We start from the raw sequence: 24,315 nt of genomic DNA, 5'->3' as shown, positions 1-24,315 counted from the left end.
GCCTATATGGCGGACATACTCTTCTTGAGTAAAGGGTCCGTCACACCCCAGATGCTACAACTGTAATGATTTTTCAGCCTCTATCCCCCAAGTTTTGTGCACAGTAACCCTCTTGTTGATCACAGTTGCTCACATGGCCTTGTCCATGCCAGAAGCCGAACACTGCTTTTCCTAACCTCTTTACCATAATTACCCTAAGCTGCCTTTGCCTCCTCCCATTCCTACTCTTTCAATTTATTTACCATGTAATTTAGTGGCAACCTCTTACTGTTATGTGTTTTTTTACATTATATTCATTACAGACTTTGATAGTAAACTTTTTTTCAAGGCCTCCTGGCTTTCTAAAGTCCTACTTTGTTCTGAAGTCTCAGCGCTATGCATTTAAATGTACTAGATTATATGCCCTTATCTTATAATGTCTGTATATGTTTGGATATTTTGTCCAAATTTTTTTTTTCCTTTTTCTTAAAAAAACCTTGAACATGGAAAATAGAAGACAAATAGGCCTAAAAAAGAAAATTCATACAAAACTTACATCTTTGAATCGGCAAGCTGCAATAAAATAAATGTTTGCTTTTGAATTTATTACTGCTTTGGCTCAATTGCTATTTGTATGCTCCTCAGCTGTAATGTATGAGCCATTGAGTCGATTATCCTCGAGTCACAAGAAAATGTTATTATCAGGAAGTTTATTCAGTCTGAATAAAGGATGATACAATACTTCCGTGTTACAGTAAATTAATGCATGTTATTTCTAATGAAAAGACCTTCAATGAACACCTGACTGTTTAAGTATTCCCAGAAAATCTATATAGAAAGATGTACAATAGCCATTCAGCAGCTGCTGCGAAATATAGTTTGGAATTTAAATTGTTGTTTATGAGATGATAGGGACCTAAAGCATATAAATCTGTCTTCTAATAAAAGTTACTAATCTAAACCCCACTCTTTACCCCAGATACTAAATATATTTTTAAATAGTGCCTCATTCTGTCTTTTGCACACACCTCTTGTAATCTTTTACAGCTTTCAGAATGAGAGAAGAAGGGGCATTTGAAAGCCTATTAAGCTTTACCATACTGCCAAAATCCACTGTTAACCCTGTCACTATGATAACAAAGATAGCAAATATTACTAATGTGTACCTTGTGGCTCATTCCAGCAACCACTACAGCACTAATGTGTCCTGCAGTGGTGTAGCAGCTGGCAGGAGGAACCACAGAGTCCAGGGAAGAACACTGTAGCCAACACTCCCAGATACCAGAGCAACTCAAACATAACTCCTGCTGGAAAGGTATGGAAGACCAATATTTTATCTAGTTGTGTATTCATTAAAACGCCTATATTTATTTTTAAATAGTCTGTACACCTTGTGCACACTTCTACAACCAGACTGGGAAAGGAAAGGGCAGTTAAGAAATGAAAAGAAGCTTTACTATACTCTGCTGCAATCTATTGTATGTGTAGCACCCTCCTAGATAGGTGCTAGGTAAAGGCATTGTTTTGCTCCATCTGCTTATCAGTGGAGCCTAATCAGTAGTTTTGCCTGTTACATGTGTCCATGTGGGATTCACTTGGTCTGAGGGAGTGTCCTTACGGTATCCAATAGGGGAGCCTGTTGGACAGTGGAGGAAACCCAGCCAGTGACACACAGGCTTTTGTGACTATCCCAGTGGGAAGGAACAAGAATGGTGCATCCTGGTATAGGCTATAAAAGCCAGGGGCACATGTGACAGGGCGTCTTTGGGTGGGAAGGCAGGTCCCAGGAGGAGGGTGATGTTAGACTCTCCTCCTGTCAGCAAGGAAGGTGGTCACGGGCAGTCAGCCTAGTGAACAGGAGTGTGGTGCTGAGCCAGAAGGTCCAGGATACTGACAGTGGAGCTGAAGGCAGAGTGACCCAGGGAAAAACAGTGTCCGTGAGTATTGGGAAGCTTGCCAGGGGTCTGCCCAGGAAAGGGGACCCCTCTAGGGGAGAGTCAGTGGACAGGGGCTAGCACACACCGCAAGTAGAGAAAGGGGGTGCCAAGGTAGGACCGTGAAAGTTCAACACAACAGGAACACATTTACTATCTTCACTGCAGTATCAAGGTGAAGCAGCGACCTTGCCGCATTCTACAGTTAGAACATTTGTGCATAGTTCAAGTTGGAGTATCCCACTCATCCCTTCTCCCATCCAAGTTCAAATAAAATACAAAAAAACAACATCCCCCTGGACTGATTGAGCCAAAGACTTAAAGTGCTAAAAATTTACAAGTTGTTGCTGAGGGTAACCCAGGGGAATCCGTTCTCAGATGCTCCCAAGGGGGCAGTGCTACATATGTAATAAGTGGGACTTACTGACAAAGTTAGTGCCACCATTCACAATGCACACACAGCTCTGACTGAAGTATGTTGCTTTAACTACAAAATGAAAACAATGGTCAGTGCTTTCTAGGCTCTAGAATGGGTGTCTGATATAGAAACACATTTGAGAAAAAAAATGGCAGTTAGGACATTAAACACATCTGTATTTAGTTGTTTGCCTATACTTTCACTTTAACCACTTGATTCCCAGGCCTTTTTCTGATACTTTTGTTTACATGTAAAAATCAGTATTTTTTGCTAAAAAATTAGTTAGAACCCCCAAACTTTACTTTTTTTTTAAAGCAGAGGCCATAGAGAATAAACTGGTACATTTTGCAATTTTGTATGTCACACAGTATTTGTGCAGTGGTTTTTCAAATGCATTTTTTTGGGAAAAAATACACAATATATAACCCATTTTTTGTTGTAAAATAAATGCTGAGTAAATGGATACCAAACATGTCATGCTTTCAAATTGCACACGCCCGTGCAACAATGTAAATTTAACTATCCATAAGCGACGCTTTAAAAGCCTTTACATATTACCCCTTTACATTTATAGAGGAGATCTAGTGCTAGAATTACTGCCCATGCATGGTCTGACATTCATGGTGAGACCTCACATGTGTGGGACGATCGCTGTTTGAGTGCATGCAGGACCAGCGTTTTTGCATGCAGGACCAGCGTGTAGGGGGCACTTTACATTTTTTTTGTTTATTGTTTATTTATTTATTTATTTATTTATTTATTTACAGTGTTACTTTTTTTTATCACTTCTATTGCTGTCACAAAGAAAAAAGTACACATCTTTGTGACAGCAATAGGCATGTGACAGGTACTCTGGGGTCTATAAGACTCCAAGTCCTACCTCTGCCTTTAAAAGCATTCAAAACAGCAAGATCAGTGTTTTTGAATGCTTTTGATTTTTTAAAAATGGCGCCCTTGACATCCGGGTAAACTGGAATTCATGTCAGGTCATTGCTTCCAGATTACCATGGCGGAGAGCCAATCAAAGCCAATGCCAGTTTTGTTCGGCTGTCCAGCCAAACGGTGGGACACTAGAGCCTGAGCAAGCCATGGAAGGTGGCGGGGGGGGGGGGGGGGCACCCATCCCACTGCTTGTAAAGGCAATCCAGCAGCTAGCTAGCCGCTAGGATTGCTTTTGCAAAAGAGCCAAACGCTAGCTCTAAAAAAAAACTGTACTATGGTGATCATCCTTACTTCTTGAAGTCAAGTGATGTTCGGGTACGTCGCTGGTGGGGAACCTGTCATATTACAGCCTTGGCTCCTACCATTGTCTGACTCCTGTAAGCAGAACAAAGCAAATATCTGCAGCATCACACCCTGTGGTGTGACTTCCCTGGAAAAAAAATTGAATGAGACAAGTTTACAAAGACATTTTTGCACTTATTAGCAAGATGACATTTTACCTGCTGGGTGGAATGGCTTTTGAATTTGGCCTGGGGTTCTTTATGAAGTGAGACACATTGATTACAAAAGACTGTGACCACCAGACTCCATTTCAGTCTGTAATCCTGTTCAGTATGTTCAAATTATAATCAAGCAACATAGATAAGATAATGACTAAGGAAAAAAATTAGATCCATTAGCAGATAGTTCATTTGGTTTAACTTATTGGTACCAACTGTTTCTATACCGTGTTACATAATAAAGCGTTTTTTTTTTATCACAGTGATCTGTAATATCTATGGAAGACATATCTATCTGTGAACATAATACATGTAAAAAGATAATGATTTTCAAAGTTTGTAGAGGTTGTTCATAACCACTGTGTGTGATATGTGTTTGCCCTTATGCATGTGCACACCAGTTGAGGAAGAGGCACTGTATGTGGAGGCTGAGGGTTGATGGACAGAGAAAGCACAAAGGATTTATGAGCATTAAGCCATGGTGACAGGAGCTCCTAACAGCTGGGAGCAGGGTGGTCTTGTAGAATTTCCAAACCCTTAATTATGCAGAAGGATGCAATTGATTGATAATCCTAAAAAAAAGGGATGGGCCTGCAAGGAAAGTCACACTTACCTGCAGCCGACAAATGAATACAACCTAAGTAGATCTTGTCTCCCTCCTCCACATATTTTCACTGTCACAACTTCATTGGTGGTGTTTTACTTTGCCAAACAAATATGGTGCCTGATTGATGCCCTCGACAAATTTGGTTAACTGGTATGTCTGTCCTGAACCTATGGTTAGTACAGGCCTTGATGCATGTTATGTTGGGTGCCCACAGTGATAGATGTCACTGGTTTTGGTCATCATGTTCAAGTTATCAGTCTGTAGGCTCTTTTTGTTAGAACTTGTTTTCCTATATGGATCAAAAAATCTGTGGCCTTTCCCTTCCATTTAATTTTTTTTTTTTTTTTTAGCGTTATTCTTTGTGGTATGATTGGGCAAGGTTTATTCCATGTGGTCAATTGCTTTGCCAACAGAGAAAGTTGTAAAAAGGTCAAGGATGAAGAAAGATCTGGACAGGGACAGAGTGCGCTTGAGGTTGCATGGGGTAAATGTTTTAAGTGACACTCTGGTGCAAGAGGAAACTCTATGGACTCTGATGTAACAGGAATGCTGGGGACTCTGATGTAAAGGGGGGACTCTAAAGAAAGGGGGCCTCTTTGCACTCTGATGTAAGGGGGAGCGCTGGGGACTCGCAGACTCTGATGTAAGGGGGAACACTGAGGACCCGTATGTAAGGAGAAACACTGAGGACTCTAAAGTAAGGGGGGACCCTAATGTAAGGAGATAATACTGAGGACTCTAATATTAAGGAGGAACTCTGCAGAATTTGATGTAAAAGGGAACTCTGATGTAAGGGAGCGCCATGGTCTGGAATCAGGTTCATAAACCAGTAGCTACAGCAGTAGAGAGGTTCACACAGACCAGCAGGGTAACTACATGAGCAGGTCTCCCAAGTGGATAATGTAGGCTCACTCGAGAAGCAGGGCTTAAGCACTAGCCAGAGCTCCTGAGGCTGGAGATGGGTTTTTCTGAATGCTAGCACTAAGTTGTGGTCCTCGGGATCGCCTAAGTTGTGGTCCTCAGGATCGCCCCACCAGAAGGCGAGCAAGCCAGGGTCTGGCAGCAGATGTAGCAGGTAGGGATCAAGGAGATGCATAGTCAGGAAACAAGCTAAAGGTCAGTAACAAGTGGTTGAAGGTTGGGATCAAGCAGAAGCAGTGTCAAGAAACATGCAAAAGTAACAAGTGTTAGTGAAGATAAGGAAGTCAGCAGGAGCGTAAGGAGCAAGATATTGGCTGGAGAAGAGCACAATAATCTGGCAAAAATTAAGTGTTACTCCATTGCCCCTTTGAAGATGTCCCATCAGACAAAACATGTAGGGTGGAGCCTAGCATTGATGCCATCATGCCCATAAGGAAAGCCAATGGGTGCTTCCTGTTATGCTTTTGGATTTTGTTTGTTCGTGAGTATATTTAGTTTTTTTTTTGTTTTAGAATGTACTTCACTATCGGCATTTCCTTGCACTTTCTGTGTGGTTTGAATGACACCTGGTGTATGAAGAAGCATCCCTTAGAAAGGATCTGAGTCCACTATTTTCGGACTGAGATGGCAGAAAGGCTCTTGGACTAAGGCATATATAGGGGTTATCATCCATTTATCCATCCTGGGTTTTATCCAGTAAAAAGCGTTGTCAGACCTCGCTATGTCTGAGGTCTAAGAATCTGGTAAGCTGCTGCTTGTTCTTTCATGATGGCTGGTGCACTTTACTAGTGTGAAGAATATAACTTCATCTCACAGTGGAATCTAAGATTTTGGGACTATTTATATTTACTATATTATGTTTGCACATAATTTGTGAATGGTATATTCAAAGGGGGAGTGCAACAAAATAATTTGTTTAGTAGCTGGCTCTTCCCTAATAGCGCCAAGGTTTCCTGTCCCAGCAAGCACCATCCCAATTACTCCGGCTACAATAACACAGTCTAGGAGATATCTTTTGAAGCTTTATTGCTTGAAAACTTTACACAGGAGTAGAGTTGGGGCATGGTATACTACAAATGCTCAGTAAATTCAACAACAACAAAATTCAGTCTTCTCCTTGGGTAACTATGAATATTGAAGGTCTAAGGTCTCACAACAAGTATCTATGGCATCTGGTTACCTTACACCACTGCACAACTACTGGTAGTCAATGCAATTTGCAGAACACTGCACAGTCACACGGATCAATTTAGGGTCTTTACTCACAAGTTCCTAGGACAGCTGCCAACTTCCAGCTTATTCCGGAAGCCTCTGATTCACTCTTCCCATTGATTTCGGACACCATTCTGCTTTGATTAACTGCAGTGGTCTGGGCATGGATCTATTCAGGAAAAAACATTGTGGATGATATGGGATACCATGCAACACAAACTGACACCTAACAGGTGTCACACAAGCACATAGAGAAACCTTTGGTAGACCTGGAAAAAAGCAGGTAAGGCTTATTTGTCTGATGAACCTGTCAGCGTCAGCTGCGGGAGCAAGTGACGGGGAGCGCACCACGGAGGTCGTGAACCCAACGGCTGACAGCTGAGGGATGATGGTTCAGAGGAGCAGCTACACAGGGTAGCAACCACGGTCCTGGACAGGGAGCTGTAGCATGAGATTCCCCAGGGTGTGGAGTCTAAGAACCAGCAGGTTTTTACCAGAGCCTTTGATGGTGAGGATGGACTTGACTGCAGCTGACTCCAGGTCGTGGCCCCCAGGGTCTCCCAAGTCACGCTCACGTCTGGCTCTGGTGGATGGAGAGGAAGCCGCAGTACAGGGCCACAAGGGATAGTCAGGAGAACAAGCCAAAGGTCGGGACAACAAGCAGACAGGGATGGTCAGGTGAACAAGCCAAAGTCGGTACAATGAGATCAGTTGTAGAACACACGGCAAGAAACACACAAGGAAGTCTTTACACAATTATTGCTCGGACAAGGCTGGTTTGCAGTGCTCGGGTTAATATAGTGTTTCCTGTTAGAGTCTGGGGTAGAGCCATGCAGAGAGAAGATCACTTAAACACACAGGTGTGAGAGCATGGTCCCTAAACCTGATACACAGACCGGAGAGGTAAGCAGACAGTCAGGGTATGAAACATTAATGCAAATTAATGACAGAACCTAATACCAAAATTATAATAGTTCTCCTTGACATTTTTTCGTGCACACTCAGCCATAGTCCTAAACATAGTTTCTAACGAAACTTGCATGAAAAAGAAAGATATGTGAATAAAACCAGGAGCTCGCAAACTTTTCCTTCACACAAAGCATGCACAGGAAAGGGTGTGTAGCTCAAACAGAGGCTGAAATGAGATGCTGTAGAATTGGGTTCAGAAGCAGTGTGATGAAAATAACTTCAAAGCATATAAAATGGAAGGGAAACTTGCAAGCAGGTTATTACCAAACAGACGTGTGCCTGAAATTCTGCAATCCATAACAGAGCCATTTTTATTCATGCATTTGTAAATGCAGGTAGACTGCGGACAATCTGCAATGTATTTCAGAAAACAAAGCAAATAGGAGGATTTTTGTTATAGACATAAACAATCATCCAGCAGTCGAACTGTGAAGGCAGCTTAGCATGAAATGTAAACCAGAGTGAATTCCCTGATTTGTAATTCAGAGGGGGGCAACCATGCCAGCATTTGTAGGAAGAATAACCATGTTATAATAGAACGCTATCTATTTTTGTTTGGGCAGATGTGGAAGGATATGGTCCCACATTGGCACCAGAGCAAGACCCTGTGTTTTGCTACCGCCGCAGATGCTGCTTAGAAGAATGGGCTCTCTGTTCTTTTGAATTGTCCCTGTGAATGACCTCAAACCCTCTTACACACCAGGTGAAGCAAAAACAGTATTGCGCTACTATTAAGAGCACAAATATAAATCCCTGCATGCACTATAGTTTGGTATCAGGATGCAAACACCAGACCGGTTAGTGAACAAGCTAAGCAATATATTATTATAGAGTTAAATAAGATGCCAATATGTACATAAATGAACAAGTAGAGAGTAAGCCAAACTCAATTTACTAGACAATGAAGTCACTATATTATAGCAGCTTAGAATAGGGATCTGCATGGTTGGATTGATTTATACCTGATAATCTACATATCAGCATTAAGCAAGTGCATAGTTAAAAAATAATGTCAATGATGATCAACACGGCAATAACTTTTCTGCAACCAGTAGACTATAATTGTACATAGACTATAAGTGCACTGTGTACGAATAGCTAAACTAGGATCCAGAACTCTCTACAGGGGTACCTCTTACTATGCAAGTAAAGTTTTTGTAGAGCAGGTATCTGAGCAGACAGTCTTTTGCCCTAGTTCTTCAGCTGGCTAGTGTAGGGGCCCAGTCTTTATGGTGGTGCACATGAGTAAAGTCCCATTAAAATCTGCATGTAGCAACTAATGCTACTAGTTACACAGCCAGTCTCTATTTGCTTAGTCTCTGCTGGCAGCAACAGGTTAATGGCCACATTGATCCTGCTGTTCAGGTGTCAACTAACTTCCTGGTTTGTCTGGGGCAACTCCGGTCCTCAGCACCCTGGTTAAGAGTGCTCTGATCTCTGGTTTAGGCTACAGGCTTGTGGCAGGCTGATGTGTACACAGGTTTAGCGCATACAGCATGTGCACACAGGGAGTCTTGCAAAGAGAGAGAGAATGTCAGCTCTTAAGATGGGAAAATGTAGCCCCTTTTCCACCTCACAACAGCCTCTCTTTGGCAATTGCTGTTCCTCAGAGCATTAGCTGTCATAGCAGAGTTCCCTTTTCAAACTACATCTCCTATGGTTAACTGCTACCAACATTAAAGTCTCTTGTGCTCCTTCTGCTTGTCAGATCCCCCTGGTGGTTGAAGGTGAGCTAGTGTTAATCCATTCAGACTGATAATCTGGGATGGGGGGGGGGGGCACAGAGAGCAACTGCAGCACAGTGGCCTGAACATGTTCTCTTCTCTCGGTAGCCAAGCACCTGGTTGTACTCGTAAGACCTGGTTAACTGTGGGACACCTCGAATGTCGATCCTGGAGGGCCATATAGGATTAAAATGGAAAACATCATACACACATACTAGATGTTTCCAGGGCTGCAGTCTCTGTGAGTATTCTCAAGCTATGCCTTACATCACTCAGCGTGCTCTTCTGAACATTGACATGTGGGACTAAATCCTCTCCTTCTTCATATACAGATGGACCTGCACCCTTGGGTCTCACAGGACAATGCGGAAGACCTCACATATTCTCCTCCAGGAATTCAGTCCTCTCTGGCTTCTTTTCAGGGCCTAGAATAAGGGAGACTTTTTTCTTTCAATGTGGCTTCGAGCGGCCGCATTGCTGGATCCTGGGACAGGTGAGTGTGTGTTTATTACCCACTTGCCGACCGCCTGCCGCATATATATTGTGCGTGCGACCGCACCTACTAGGCAGCGGGGATGCCGATCCACGGGACACCCGCGATTGCTCCCCGCTGAGAGAGAAGGATGGTCTGCTGATGTAAACACAGCCGACTGTTGTTCTCTATGAAATGATCACAGAGAGCCTGTGATCTTCCTATATAGGATCACAGGTCTCTGTGTTCATTTCACAAGTCCCTTCCCCATACAGTTAGAAAACATTCCGCTAGGCTCTAACTTAACCCTTTGATCACGCCTAGGTTAACCCCTTCCCTGCCAGTGTCATTATTACAGTAACAGTGTATATTTTTAGCACTGATTACTGTAGTAATTTCACTGGTCCCCCCAAAAGTGTCACAAATGTCAGTTAGGGGTCCGATCTGTCCCGCCGCAATGTCGCAGTCCCGCTAAAAATCGCAGATCGCCGCCATTACTAGTAAAAAATAAAAATGACATAAATCTTTCCCCTAGTTTATAGACGCAATAACTTTTGCAAAAAGCAATCAAAATACGCTTATTGTTTTTTTTTATTACCAAAAACATGTAGCAGAATACAAATTGGCCTAAAAGGATGAAAAAAATAGATTTTTTAATTTTTTTATTTTTCTTTAGGGAATGTTCGCACAGGTGATCAAATACCACCAAAAGAAAGCTCTATTTCTGGGGGAAAAAGGACATCAATTTTATGTAGGTACAGCATTACACGACCACGCAATAGTCCGTTAAAGTAACGCAGTGCCGAATCGCAAAATATGGCCTGGTCATTAAGGGGGCAAATCCTACCAGTCCAGAAGTGGTTAAAAGTCAGCAGCTACACTTCTTGTAGCTGCTGACTTTTAATAAAAACAGAAAAGGCTGGAACTCCGCTTTAAGTGAAATCTTATAAAACAATAGGATCGGCTGACGGTTGCTGTCCATGGTGCTGAAACGTGTATAAATACAAAGGGGGGAGATTTACTAATTCTGGTGCAGCTGTGCATGGCAGCCATTTAGCTTCTAACTTCAGCCTATTCAATTAAGTTTTGGCAAAAAAAACAGGAAGCTAATTGGTTTATCTGCACAGCTGCACCAGATTTTGCACTTGGTTTTGGTAAATAACCCCAAGCTTAAGTACCATGCATAGAGAATGCTGGCAGAATGTCATTTTTATAAAGGGTTAGTTTACTTTACCAAAAAACTTGCCTAAGCAAGTAAGTTACAACCTGTAGATAAAAACTGTACAGCTTTAGCCAAAGTTAAATAATGCCCTTTGTATAGGTGTATGGCCTATACCTATAGCAAAGGCTTTATTCACCATTATTCGAAGCTGCATGGTTGGTTTTTTATCTCTTAGGCAGTTTTTCCGCAAAGGTAAGCTAACACGCTCATTTTATATGTATATATAATTTTTTTAATAAAATAGGTAAAAAAAAAAAGAATATGCCCTACCCCAAAAAAAAAATAAAAAAATAGATATGCTGAATTAAAACATGTTTTGCACTCTCCATAGTCAAAAGACCCACAGCTGCAAAACTAATAAACACTTTATTCACACATTTCCCACTCCAAACTAAGGAAAAGTTTGAATATTTCGCAGGGCGAAAAAGCTGTTGAATTGCAAACCAATCTACAGTCACTGTAGATGGCTCATGGTATCAATCAGGCTGTTTTATCAGTGCCAATGCAGGCAAATGTAAGCATGTTTTATTTGGTTTTATTGCTTAAACATTAACCACTTCTGGACCGGAAGATTTTCCCCCTAATGACCAGGTCATTTGTTGTGATTTGGCACTATGTTGATTTAACTGACAATTGCGTGATCCTGCGACGCTGTACCCTTTTTTCCCCCACAAATAGAGCTTTCTTTTGGTTGTATTTGATCACCTCTGTGATTTTTATTTTTTGTGCTATTAACAAATAAATAGCGACAATTCAGAAAAAAAAAACAATATTTTTCACTTTCTGCTATATAACATTCCCAATTAAAAAAAAAAAAATGTAAAAATCAATTTTTTCATCATTTTAGGACAATTTGTATTCTGCTACATATTGTTGGTAAAAATAAGCATAGAAACATAGAAACATAGAATGTGTCGGCAGATAAGAACCATTTGGCCCATCTAGTCTGCCCAATATATCTGAATCCTATGAATAGTCCCTGGCCCTATCTTATATGAAGGATAGCCTTATGCCTATCCCATGCATGCTTAAACTCCTTCACTGTGTTTGCAGCTACCACTTCTGCAGGAAGGTTATTCCATGCATCCACTACTCTCTCAGTAAAGTAATACTTCCTCATATTACTTTTAAACCTTTGCCCCTCTAATTTAAAACTGTGTCCTCTTGTGGTAGGTACCACTGTGGTACTCAGCAGAAGTGGCCCAAATCATTAAAAATAAAAAGCTAGCATTTTGTAATTATAAAAAAACCCAGAGCAATGAAGATAAGGAAATCTACAAGATTAGGCAGAAAGAGGCCAAGCAAGTTATAAGAACTTCTAAAGCGCAGGCAGAAGAAAAACTAGCTCAGTCTATGAAAAAGGGGGATAAGACATTCTTCAGATATATAAATGAAAAAAGGAAATTAAAACGAGGAATAACTAAATTAAAAACAAAGGATGGAAGGTATGTAGAAGAGAATAAAGGGCTAGCCGACTGCCTTAATGAATACTTCTGTTCAGTTTTTACAGAAGAAAAAGAAGGAGAAGGACCTCCACTTGAAAGGATGACTAATGAATCATTTGATGCATGTGTCTTTACAGAGGAAGACGTTCTAAGCATATTTTGATATTATGGTTTGCGCAAAAGTTATCTACAAACTAGGGGAAAGATTTATATCATTTTCTTTATTTATTTATTTATTTATATATATATATATATATATATAATTTTTTTTTTTACTAGTAATGGCGGTGATCAATAATTTTTAGCGGGACTACGACATTGCAGCAGACAGATCGGACCACTAACTGACATTTTTGACACTTTTGGGGGACCAGTGGCATTTACTACAGTAATCAGTGCTAAAAATATGCACTGTTACTGTACTAATGACACTGACAGGAAAGGGGTTAACTCAGGGGCGATCAAAGGGTTAAATGTAAGCCTAGGGGGTGTTTTCTAACTGTGGGGGGGGGCTTATGGAATGAACACAGGCACCTGTGTTCCTAAATAGGAGGAACACAGGAGCTCTGTGTTGATTCTTGACAGAACAACCGGGAGCAATTGCGGGTGCCCGGTGGCAATTGCGGCCGCTCGCCCCATGAATCAACTTTCTCGCTGCCCCCAGGATCACTGCTGAAAACGTGTGGCGTAACGCGTAGGGCCGCTAGACCGGAAGTGACGCATATACGCGGAAGTGAGGACCACGATCTTCCCTGTTTACAAACTGAAGGCGCATTGTTTGAGCGTTATATGTAAGTGTTTTTAATCTATGTTAATAAAGTTTGGATTATATGGCAATATTGCACTATTGTGAGCCTTTCATTTGAGATTCGCTGGCCACCTGGAGATTATGGGATCCTGATCCATTTAAGGCATACTGAGCACCATCCTTGATTGGAAAATAAGGAAAGAGAGGCGAGGAGCCCTCAGTATTTATCCCAAGGCGCATGATCTGATATATGGAGGTGAGCTATTAGCACACCCAGAGGGGTACACGAGTGAGAAGAAGCACCCCACTAATTTAACACGGTGTTAGGTGGAGGGTGTATACCTCGATGAAGTTTTTTTATCACCTGGATATAGTATTGAAATATCTGCATTTCATCTTTTGAACTTGTTTGGGTCACCTGCGGCACTTTATAAAGGACTGTGTGATTTTATACACTTTTTTGTTCTAATGCACTGAGCACTTTACCTTGTCACCCTATTAATTGTATGTATTTACACTATTTCAATGAGCTAAGAGTGTGAGTTCTATATTTTTTTACCATATTTATTACACTAAGGCACCTTACACCTGATTTATTTATATACAAACGAACATTACTATTAATTTTTTCTTATTTATTAGGTATCTAAGCATTTACAAATAATATTTACTATTTATAATATTCACCAATTCACATTTAATCTGCACCTATGTATTTATTCAGAGAGTAATTAATTCACTTCCCAGAAGCGCGGTATCCCCCACCTCTTAATATTAGCTGTACACTGCATGGTTTTCAGTATCGGTACGTGCAGCATCTAGGAAGTGTTCATATAGATTATATAAATTCCCCAGACAGCGCGAGACTCATACCACAATACATATAACTAATGACTCCACTGTTAAGTGGGATTTGGGGTGCACCCGCTCCTGATGAAGTGGAATAGATACACGATACGCGTCAAGCTTACTAATGTGCATCCTTCAAACATCCAAAATGTTAACACTTGGATTCTATACATGGCAATAACCATTATTATACATTTCTCTCCAATGCACATCCTATGCATGATTTGTCAAATATTATGTTCTCTATTGCAATGTTTGCACCATGCATTCACAGTTATGTCATATACTATGATGATATGGATCAGTAAATTGCTTTTTTGTACGTATGACTCTACTGTTTATCAGCCAACCGTTCTCACACACCACATACAAAGTCCCGCCCTTTTCCCCCCCTTCCCGTTGTTCTTGTCAGTAACATTTAGCAAATCGGCTACATTAGTTTATGGATCTTAGATCACACATTATACATTACACTCATTATTACCTTTGTTACCCCCCCCTCCTCATATATTCACAAGTTCTGTCAGTAGAGAAGGCATTAATCCTGTTTTCCTGCAAAGCAAGAACATGGATCAATGCCTTCCCCTTGCAAAAGCACCCCCCACACAGTGAAAAAACACTGGTTAGGCACACAGTTCCTAGTCAGTGTCATTAGGACAGTGACAGTACATTTTTTTGCACTGATCACCGCATTAGTGTCACTGGTCACCAAGAAGTGTCAAAAGTGTCAGTTAGTGTCCCGACTGTCTGCCGCAATATCACAGTCCCGCTATAAGTAGCTGATCACCACCATTACTAGTAAAAAAAAAATAAATAAAAATATCCCACAGTTTGTAGTCGCTATAACTTTTGCGCAAAACAATTAATATACACTTATTGGGATTTTTTTAACCAAAAATAGGTATCAGAATACATATTAGCCTAAACTGATGAAGAAATTGTGTTTTTTTTTTCCCCAATTTTTTTATTGGATATGTTTTATAGCAGAAAGTACAAAAATATTGTTTTTGTTTTTTTTTGTTTTTTTTTTTTTCAAAATTGTCGCTCTTTTTTTTTTTTATAGAGCAAAAAATAAGTAATCAAACATTACCAAAAGAAAACATTATTTGTGGGTAAAAAGGACATACATTCCTTACAAAAATGGCCCGGTCATGAAGGGGGGGGTTATTCTTTCAAAGGTCGAGTGGTTAAGCATGATTTTTTACTGGATGGTGTGTGCATGTTTATTTTGGTGGAGGACACACTGAAGAACACAAAGATTTAAAGATTAATTGGAGAGACTGTCATAAGTGTATTATTCATATGGACTGATTTAAACATTGCTTCACTGATTTCACCTTATTCGCCTTAAGCCCTCATTCCCATCGGGCCGATTTGACATGCGATTTGACATGTTAAATCACATGCCAAATTGGAGCCTATTGCCGGCAACGGCACCGCCCGAATCGGTGTGACGCCGCACTGATTCCCAAAAGTAGTTCATGCACTACTTTTGGCGAATTCAGGGGCAATTTCAATGGACATCTGTGCATGAACCTGCACAGATGTCTCTCAAATTGCACCTGAAATGCCGGTTTCAAACTCACCCTCAGTGTGAATGTGGGCTAGAGCAGAGTTCCAGCCTTCAAAAAAACAAAAAAACACCCCGCGATGGTCGCATCTTACATAATACATTCCGGCATATTTAATAAAGGAACACTTTTTTGTTAGATAGTTGTGGAAATTACTCACTGTCCCCTCCTAAGTAAGCAAGTTCCCATCCTCAGTGTGGGCATCTGAAGCCCACTTTTAGCTCCTTTCGGGATACCCGATCTCATGCATGCGCCTTGCAAACACAGCGAGGAGGACTTGTATTGCAGAGGCTGCCCACATATGGGATTGATGACACATATATCCCAGGAACCCACAGGGCAGCCAGATATGATGTAACTATCCGTGGCGAAGTACAGCGGAAGTCCACCTGTGTAATGGCAAAAACAGAAATAAGATCTGAAAAAAAAAAAATTGTGATCAGCAACGCGGGGGCAAACTTTAAAAATCAGGTGGAACTCCTTTATCACAATGAGGAATATTTATCATTGATTCGACAATACATTCACACATTTTTCAACCGAGATTCAATGTTACTCTTTCACTATCACAATGATTTTTGTCCATTTTGAAAGGTGATTCTCCCAACATTAACCAAGTGAAAAATCCATCAAACAGCATTTCCCGGGTAAAAGAAAATGCATAATTTTTACAAAAACTTTTGCCACAGTGTATTAAAATGATAAGCTGCCTCCCCATTGTAAATAAATACACGAATTATAAATCAAAACCAATAGGGGGTGCTACATAAAAATATATCAATCTCAAATGTCCTTACTAGCAACAGAATTCCAATACGAAATGTGAACTACCAACTCTCTTGATTACCAATCTCTCCAAAAAGACATATCTGTATACCAAGTGTATATTGTATATACACATACAATATACCATACATAGATGTGTGCAAAATACAGAAAGCAATACATAAGTGAAAAGCAGTAATAGGAAGCAATATGAGTAATCAAATCCTGGTTTAAAAATGGGTGAATTCATTCTCTATTCACTGATAGATACCCATCATTTCTACAAGTATTGAGTGCTAACTAGGGTTGAGCGAACACCTAGATGTCCGTGTTCGACGGGTTCGGCCGAACTTTAAAAAAAAGTCCGGGTCCGTGTCCCGGACTTTTACCGAACTTTTCCCGGACACCGAACCCCATTGAAGTCAATGGGGACCCGAACTTTAAGGCACTAAAATGGCTCTAAAACACCAAAGGAAAGGGCTAGAGTGCTGCAAATGGCAGCAAAACGTAATTAAGAGCATGGCAAGTGCTCTGCAAACAAATGTGGATAGGGAAATAACTTAAAACAACAAAAAAAAAACAGAAAAATAAAACAATGTTCTTCTTCATCTCTGAAGGACGAGGCCCATATGGAGTAGGAGGGAGGTTGAGGTGGTGGTGGATGTGGCGGTGACATAGGCGTGCGCACAGGGTGTGCTGGGTGTGCCTGGGCACACCCTAATCACCTAGGGCACATAGCATTGCCAGTGAGGAGATGGGAAAGATCTCCCTGGGACCTGCTCTGCTCTATTTCTCCTTGCCTACAGGTACATGGCCCCGATACATTACTCTCCCTGCTGGCAAACACATGCATGTGTATTTCAACTTTGGGGTGCACACCTTAATGCAATAGGCTGCGCACACCTATGGGCGGTGTAGGTGGAAGCGGCGGTGGAGGAGGACCAGGGCCGGATTAACAGCATCATGGGCTTGGTGCTGAGGATTTTGAAGGGCCTTAAGGGCCGTGCCTTGCCATGCACCCAGAGGAGGAAGGGTGCAGCCATGCATGCCTAATTCAACATGGGATGCTGTCTCTGAAGCCCATAAACACATCCATGCATCGCCAACTGTCCCTCCTTGTCCGGCCTTCACGCTGTGTGGGGAGGTTCTGAGGGTGCTGCCTGGGGAAGCGAGCATAGAAGCCAGACTTCTGTGTTTACAAGTGACAGAAGAGCGGTAACAGTGAATATGGCCAACCCGGGGCCTATATAAAAGGTAGGGGCCTGGAGCTGCAGCTCCAATAGCCCCTACATTAATCTGGCCCTGAGGAGGAGGACGAGGTAGCCAACACTGCTTCTTTTCAAAAATTTTAAATGAGGGTACACCCCAAAAGAGTGAGAAAGAGCAAAAATGGAACAATGGGTGGGTAAGGTCGGTATCCATTGCTATTCTGCATAAGGTACGGAAAAGTCCCGTGGGATCCATGCCTGGTTCATTTTAATGAACGTGAGCTTGTCCACATTGTCTCTGGACAGGCGGCTGCGCTTGTCTGTTATAACGCCCCCAGCCGTGCTAAATACCCGTTCAGATAATACACTGGCTGCAGGGCACGCCAGCACCTCCAAGGCGTAAAGGGCAAGCTCAGGCCATGTGCCCAATTTGGAGACCCAGAAGTTGAAGGGGGCAGACCCGTCATTCACTACATGTAGGCGTGTGCACACATACTGCTCCACCATGTTGGTAAAATGCTGCCTCCTGCTAAGACGTTCCATCTGAGCTGCTGGTGCTGCTGTTTGTTGTGGCGTGCTGACAAAGCTTTTCCACATTTCGGCCATGCTAACCCTGCCTTCTGAGGTGCTGGCGGTGCCCTGGTTGCGTTGGCGACCTCCTCCTCCTCCTCCTCTGCCTTGTGCTTCCACTGTGGCCCCGCTGTCAGATGGGAATGCCAGCAGCATGGCGTCTACCAGCGTGCGCTTGTACTCGCGCATCTTGCGATCGCGCTCCAGTGAGTGAATTAAGGACGGTACGTTGTCCTTGTAACGGGGATCCAGCAGCGTGGCCACCCAGTAATCAGCACAAGTTAGAATGTGGGCAACTCGGCGGTCGTTGTGGAGACACTGCAGCATGTAATCGCTCATGTGTGCCAGGCTGCCCAGAGGCGACGAAAGGCTGTCCTCTGTGGGAGGTGTATCGTCCGTGTCCTCTGTATCCCCCCAGCCACGCACCAGTGATGGCCATGAGCTGGCCTGGGTGCCACCCTGCTGTGAACATGGTTCCATCTCCTCCTCCAGCTCCTCCTCCTCCTCATCCTCCTCATCCTCCAGAACTGTGCCCCTGCTGGACAATTGCGTCCCTGGCGTTTGCGTGTGCAGGAACCCACCCTCGGAGCCCCTTGCGAATGACTGCCCTGAAAGCCTTGGAAATGTTACCTCTTCATCCTCCTCCTCCTCCTCATCCTGTGCCACATCCTCTTCCATCATCGCCCGAATTGTTTTTTCAAGGAGGCATAGAAGTGGGATAGTTAAGCTGAGAACGGCGTCATTGCCACTGGCCATGTTGGTGGAGTACTCAAAACAGCGCAACAAGGCACACAGGTCTCGCATGGAGGCCCAGTTATTGGTGGTGAAGTGGTGCTGTTCCGCAGAGCGACTCACGCGTGCGTGCTGCAGCTGAAACTCCACTATGGCCTGCTGCTGCTCGCACAGTCTTTCCAGCATGTGCAAGGTGGAGTTCCACCTTGTGGGCACGTCACATATGAGGCGGTGAGCGGGAAGGCCGAAGTTACGCTGCAGCGCTGCCAGGCGAGCAGCAGCAGGGTGAGAACGCCGAAAGTGCGCACAAACGGCCCGCACTTTCTGCAGCAGCTCTGACATATCGGGGTAGTTTTTAAGGAACCTCTGCACCACCAAATTCAGCACATGCGCCAGGCAAGGGATGTGCGTCAAACCGGCTAGGCCCAGAGCTGCTATGAGATTTCGCCCGTTATCACACACCACCAGGCCGGGCTTGAGGCTCGCTGGCAGCAACCACTCATTTGTCTGCTGTTCCATGCTCCTCCACAACTCCTGCGCGGTGTGTGGTTTGTCCCCCAAACAGGCAAGTTGTAAAACTGCCTGCTGTCGTTTACCCCTGGCCGTGCTGAAGTTGGTGGTGAAGGTGTTACGCTGTCCGGATGAGGAGGCGGTAGAGGATGAGGAAGCGGAGTAGGAGGAGTTACGAACAGGAGGCAAACTGAAGCGCCCTGCAATCCTCGGTGGTGGAAGGACATGCGCCAAATTGCTATCCGCCTCAGGCCCATCCGCCACTGCATTTACCCAGTGTGCCGTTAGGGAGATATAACGCCCCTGACCGTGCTTACTGGTCCACGTATCCGTAGTTAGGTGGACCTTGGCACAGATGGCGTTGCGCAGTGCACACCTGATATTTTCCCCCACTTGGTTGTGCAGGGAAGGGATGGCTTGCCTGGAAAAGTAGTGGCGGCTGGGCACGACGTACTGTGGGACAGCCACCGACATAAGGTTTTTAAAACTGTGCGTCTCCACCAGACGGAATGACAGCATTTCAAAGGCCAATAATTTTGAAATGCTGGCATTCAGGGCCAGGGATCGCGGGTGGGTAGGGGGGTACTTCCTCTTCCTCTCAAGTGTTTGGGAGATGGAAAGCTGAACGCTTCCACGGGACATTGTGGAGATGGTTGTTGGTGACCCAGGTGGTGGTGTTGCTGACAGATCGTCTGTTTGCGGGGTGGCAGGTGCCGGTATCACTACAGATGTGGCTGGAGCGGCCGAGACTGCAGCAGAAGAGGAAGCAGGATGAGCCAGAGACGTTTCTTGGTTTTGAAGGTGTGTACTCCACTGCAGCTCGTGCTTTGCACTTAGATGCCTGATCATGCAGGTTGTGCTCAGGTTGAGAAGGTTCATGCCTCGCTTCAAGCTCTGATTGCACAGGGTGCAAACCACTCGTGTCCTGTCATCAGCACATTTTCTAAAGAACTTCCACGCTAGAGAACTCCTTTGAGCTGACTTTGGTGCGCTCGTTCCCTTGCTGCGTTGGGCAGTAGCGGGCGTAGTGTCTAGGGCACGGCCGCTCCGCTTCTGCACCCTGCTCCCTCTTCTGCTGTGCTGGTGGCTCTGTGCGACCACCGCCTCTTCCTCCAAACTACTCAGGTCACCTGCATGACGTTCATTCCATGTGGGGTCGAGGACCTCATCGTCCTCCACATCATCTTCCACCCAGTCTTCACCCCTGCCCTCCTTGTCGGTCTCCACAATGCTGAACGCCGCAGCAGTTGGCACCTGCGTTTCGTCATCATCGGAGACGTGCTGCGATGATCCTTGCATGTACTCATCTTGAGAAATAAGTGGTTGGGCATCGCTGCACTCAATCTCTTCCACTTCTGGGGCAGGGCTAGGTGGATGGCCCTGGGAAACCCTGCTGACAGAGTCCTCAAAAAGAATAAGAGACTGCTGTATGGCTTGGGGCTCAGACTGCTGGCCTGATTTGCAAGGGGGTGAGGTGAAAGACGGTTGGACATTGGCTGCAGGTGCCAACTCTGACCTTTCTGCAGTAGACTGGGTGGGAGACAATGTGAAGGAACTGGAGGCACTGTCAGCAGCAAACCAATCTACTATCGCCTCAACTTGTTCTGGCCTCATCACTTCTAGGGGCGTTTGATGCCCTACCAAATACTGATGCAGGTTCTGTCGCCTACTCACACTTGAGGAAGGTGTTTCACTTGTGCGTGTAGCTGGCACAGATCGACCATGTCCTCTCCTTGCAACAGGAGCTCTACCAGCAGCACCACGACCCAGGCCACGGCCCTTATTTGACGGTCTCCTCATATTTCTGTAATTTAAGATCTTGCCCCAGAAAGGTTTTTATTGAATAGCGGAATAGAAAATATGATCCAAAAAAAGTGTATGTATATCACACGTACACAACCACACTAGGCCCCAATTACTATTGTTTGTACCCCTAAAAGGCTAGATGAGGAGTAGGGGGAGTATGGAACAGGCAGCACCCTCAAACCTTCAGAAGTATGAGATAAACCCCAACAACTTGGAAAGGTGGATCTCTCTCACACGTACCGACACAGACTATCCCGCAATTCAATTGATCCTCAAAGGTTTTTATTGAATAGCGGAATAGGAAATATGATCAAAAAAAGTGTATGTATCTCGCACGTACACAACCACACTAGGCCCCAATTACTATTGTTTGTACCCCTAAAAGGCTAGATGAGGAGTAGGGGGGGTATGGAACAGGCAGCACCCTCAAACCTTCAGAAGTATGAGATGAACCCCAACAACTTGGAAAGGTGGATCTCTCTCACACGTACCGACACAGACTATCCCGCAATTCAATTGATCCTCAAAGGTTTTTATTGAATAGCGGAATAGGAAATATGATCAAAAAAAGTGTATGTATCTCGCACGTACACAACCACACTAGGCCCCAATTACTATTGTTTGTACCCCTAAAAGGCTAGATGAGGAGTAGGGGGGGTATGGAACAGGCAGCACCCTCAAACCTTCAGAAGTATGAGATGAACCCCAACAACTTGGAAAGGTGGATCTCTCTCACACGTACCAACACAGACTATCCCCCAATTTAACTGATCCCCAAAGGTTTTTGATTAAATAGCGGAATAGAAAATATGATCCAAAAAAAGTGTATGTATATCACACGTACACAACCACACTAGGCCCCAATTACTATTGTTTGTACCCCTAAAAGGCTAGATGAGGAGTAGGGGGAGTATGGAACAGGCAGCACCCTCAAACCTTCAGAAGTATGAGATGAACCCCAACAACTTGGAAAGGTGGATCTCTCTCACACGTACCGACACAGACTATCCCGCAATTCAATTGATCCTCAAAGGTTTTTATTGAATAGCGGAATAGGAAATATGATCAAAAAAAGTGTATGTATCTCGCACGTACACAACCACACTAGGCCCCAATTACTATTGTTTGTACCCCTAAAAGGCTAGATGAGGAGTAGGGGGAGTATGGAACAGGCAGCACCCTCAAACCTTCAGAAGTATGAGATGAACCCCAACAACTTGGAAAGGTGGATCTCTCTCACACGTACCGACACAGACTATCCCGCAATTCAATTGATCCTCAAAGGTTTTTATTGAATAGCGGAATAGGAAATATGATCAAAAAAAGTGTATGTATCTTGCACGTACACAACCACACTAGGCCCCAATTACTATTGTTTGTACCCCTAAAAGGCTAGATGAGGAGTAGGGGGGGTATGGAACAGGCAGCACCCTCAAACCTTCAGAAGTATGAGATGAACCCCAACAACTTGGAAAGGTGGATCTCTCTCACACGTACCAACACAGACTATCCCCCAATTTAACTGATCCCCAAAGGTTTTTGATTAAATAGCGGAATAGAAAATATGATCCAAAAAAAGTGTATGTATATCACACGTACACAACCACACTAGGCCCCAATTACTATTGTTTGTACCCCTAAAAGGCTAGGAGTAGGGGGAGTATGGAACAGGCAGCACCCTCAAACCTTCAGAAGTATGAGATGAACCCCAACAACTTGGAAAGGTGGATCTCTCTCACACGTACCAACACAGACTATCCCCCAATTTAACTGATCCCCAAAGGTTTTTGATTAAATAGCGGAATAGAAAATATGATCCCAAAAAAGTGTATGTATATCACACGTACACAACCACACTAGGCCCCAATTACTATTGTTTGTACCCCTAAAAGGCTAGGAGTAGGGGGAGTATGGAACAGGCAGCACCCTCAAACCTTCAGAAGTATGAGATGAACCCCAACAACTTGGAAAGGTGGATCTCTCTCACACGTACCAACACAGACTATCCCCCAATTTAACTGATCCCCAAAGGTTTTTGATTAAATAGCGGAATAGAAAATATGATCCCAAAAAAGTGTATGTATATCACACGTACACAACCACACTAGGCCCCAATTACTATTGTTTGTACCCCTAAAAGGCTAGGAGTAGGGGGAGTATGGAACAGGCAGCACCCTCAAACCTTCAGAAGTATGAGATGAACCCCAACAACTTGGAAAGGTGGATCTCTCTCACACGTACCAACACAGACTATCCCCCAATTTAACTGATCCCCAAAGGTTTTTGATTAAATAGCGGAATAGAAAATATGATCCCAAAAAAGTGTATGTATATCACACGTACACAACCACACTAGGCCCCAATTACTATTGTTTGTACCCCTAAAAGGCTAGGAGTAGGGGGAGTATGGAACAGGCAGCACCCTCAAACCTTCAGAAGTATGAGATGAACCCCAACAACTTGGAAAGGTGGATCTCTCTCACACGTACCAACACAGACTATCCCCCAATTTAACTGATTCCCAAAGGTTTTTGATTAAATAGCGGAATAGAAAATATGATCCCAAAAAAGTGTATGTATATCACACGTACACAACCACACTAGGCCCCAATTACTATTGTTTGTACCCCTAAAAGGCTAGATGAGGAGTAGGGGGAGTATGGAACAGGCAGCACCCTCAAACCTTCAGAAGTATGAGATTGTGTTCACTGTACCCCACAAAGATTGAGTTCACTGCACCCCACAATGATTGTGTTCACTGCACCCCACAAAGATTGTGTTCACTGCACCTCACAAAGATTGTGTTCACTGTACCCCCCAAAGATTGTGTTCACTGCACCCCACAAAGATTCTGTTCACTGTACCCCACAAAGATTGTGTTCACTGCACCCCAAAAAGATTGTGTTCACTGCACCCCAAAAAGGATGTTGTTCACTGCACCCCAAAAAGGATGTTGTTCACTCCACCCCAAAAAGATTGTGTTCACTGCACCCCACAAAGATTGTGTTCACTGCACCCCAAAAAGATTGTGTTCACTGCACCCCAAAAATGATTTTGTTCACTGCACCCCAAAAAGGATTTTGTTCACTGCACCCCAAAAAGGATGTTGTTCACTCCACCCCAAAAAGATTGTGTTCACTGCACCCCAAAAAGATTGTGTTCACTGCACCCCACAAAGTATTTTGTTCACTGCACCCCAAAAAGATTGTGT

Source organism: Pelophylax lessonae, assembly GCF_965119305.1.
Source record: "Pelophylax lessonae genome assembly, chromosome: 2".
NCBI lineage: Eukaryota > Metazoa > Chordata > Amphibia > Anura > Ranidae > Pelophylax > Pelophylax lessonae.
Note: the sequence above shows the minus strand (reverse complement) of the source record.